We start from the raw sequence: 2,500 nt of genomic DNA on the forward strand, positions 1-2,500 counted from the left end.
GGCATACCGAGCCCTACTGGGGCACACGTGCGCATATCGGGGCGTACCAAGCCTATCGGGGCATACGCATGTATCCCAAGGCATACCGAGTCTATCCGGGCATACGCGTTCATACCGGGGCGTAACGGGCCTATCGGGGCATACTTGGGCATATCCGGGCAAAAAATGCCCAAAACTTGCGCAACCTTGGCAACCGTGGTCCATTCCTCTCTATATGCCTAGCCTTGCCAACCGTGGTCCATTCCTCACTATATGCCATGGCCTTGTGCCCATGGTCTTCCCAAGACAGCGTCCAAGGCCCCCGGAAGGCCAAGGGAGCCCAACCCAGCAATGCCCTGCTATGGCAAGCCAAGGCCAAGCATTCCGGTGCCTATCCGGGCAAAAATGCAATTCCTCTCTATATGCCTAGCCTTGGCAACCGTGGTCCATTCCCCACCATATGCCATGGCCTTGTGCCCATGGTCTTCCCAAGACAGTGTCCAAGGCGCCCGGAAGGCCAAGGGAGCCCAACCCAGCAATGCCCTGCTTTGGCAAGCCAAGGCCAAGCATTCCGGTGCCTAACCTTGGCAACCGTGGTCCTTTCCTCACCATATGCCATGGCCTTGTGCCCATGGTCTTCGCAAGACATCGTCCAAGGCGCCCAAAAGGCCAAGGGAGCCCAACCCAGCAATGCCTTGCTAGGACAAGCCAAGGCCAAGCATTCCGGTGCCTATCCGGGCAAAAACGCCCAAAGCATGCCCATTCCTTAGCCTATCCAGGCAAAAACGCCCAAAATCTGCACATTCTAGTGCCTATCCGGGCAAAAACGCCCACCAGCATGCCACCCTCCTATAGGGTTTGCGCAACCAACCAGCCTAACCACCAGTGGCAACCAAAGGTGCTGTTAGCGACGACTTCTGAAGACGCAACGAGACGCGACGTGTTTGCGCCCAGACGCGACGAGACGATGCGGGATCTGCGCCCAAGAATGCCTAGACCCGTCGACTTGATGCGGGATCAGCTCGCCCAAGCATGCCTAGTGTGCAAGGCCTGTGTGCAAGGCTAGTGTCCAAGGCTAGTGTGCAAGGCTCATGTGGAACGCTAGTGCGCAAGGCTAGTGCCCAAGGCTTGTGTGCCAGGCCCGTGTGCAAGGCTAGTGTCCAGGGCTTGTGTGCATTGCTTGAGTGCAAGGCTTGTGTGCATTGCTCGAGTGCATGGCTTGTGTGCAAGGGTTGTGCGCAAGGCTAGTGTGCGGGGCTTGTGCGCATGGCTAATGTGCACGGCTTGTGTGCATGGCTACCGTGCAAGGCTAGTTTGCATGGCTAGGGTGCAAGGCTCGCATGCGAGGCTAGTGTGCAAGGCTGCGTGCAAGGGAAGCGTGCAGGGCGAGTGTGCGAGGCCACTGTGCACGGCGCCAGCACTAGCGAGCCATCATCCGCGTTGCCATGGCTCGCTTGGCCTTGGCTTGCCAGGCCCCGACACGAGCAATCGCGCATTTTCTTTGCAACCGACCATCAATGCCGCCCAACGGGGCCAGCACGAGCAGTCCTCCGCGGTCCCCTGGCCCTGCGCACGTTTGTCTTTGAAACCGAGCATCAATGCCACAGAAAGTGCCGGGGCGCCAGCTGGAGCCATCATCCGACGTGCCATGGCTCGCTTGGCCTTGGCTTGCCGGGCCCCGACACGAGCAATCGCGCATTTTCTTTGCAACCGACCATCAATGCCGCCCAACGGGGCCAGCACGAGCAGTCATCCGCGGTCCCCTGGCCCTGCGCACGTTTGTCTTTGAAACCGAGCATCAATGCCACAGAAAGTGCCGGGGCGCCAGCTGGAGCCATCATCCGACGTGCCATGGCTCTGGTCCCATGGTCTTCGCAACCGAGCATTCGTGACACCCGCGGGGCCAGGACACCAACCCTTCCGACACGAGCATTCGCGCATGTTCTTTGGCCACACAACGGCGCCAGCACGAGCAAAATCATCCGCGGTGCGGTGGCCTTGCACGGCCTTTTGTCTTTGGAACGAACCATCAGTGCCACGGGAAGTGCCGGAGTCCCGGCATCCGCGGTGCCAAGTCATTGCGCCCTTGGTCTCTGCAGCGGGGCATGCCGGGCACTCCCAACCATTGCAAGCAAGCAAGCAAGCAAGAAAGAAAGTAAGTAAGTAAGTAAGTATTACATATAGGGGCGGGACATGCGGGGAGATCTGCGAAACGTGCATTACGGGGCACACGCGTACCTACCGGGGCATACCGACCCCTATTGGGGCACACGTGTGCATATCGGGGCATACCGGGCCTATCGGGGCATACCGGGCCTATCGGGGCACACGCGTACATACCGGGGCATACCGAGCCCTACTGGGGCACACGTGCGCATATCGGGGCGTACCAAGCCTATCGGGGCATACGCATGTATCCCAAGGCATACCGAGTCTATCCGGGCATACGCGTTCATACCGGGGCGTAACGGGCCTATCGGGGCATACTTGGGCATATCCGGGCAAAAAATGCCCAAAACTT

This window comes from Tasmannia lanceolata, unplaced genomic scaffold, assembly GCF_043159265.1.
Source record: "Tasmannia lanceolata isolate RefF3 unplaced genomic scaffold, GAP_Taslan_0.1 ptg000058l, whole genome shotgun sequence".
Lineage (NCBI taxonomy): Eukaryota > Viridiplantae > Streptophyta > Magnoliopsida > Canellales > Winteraceae > Tasmannia > Tasmannia lanceolata.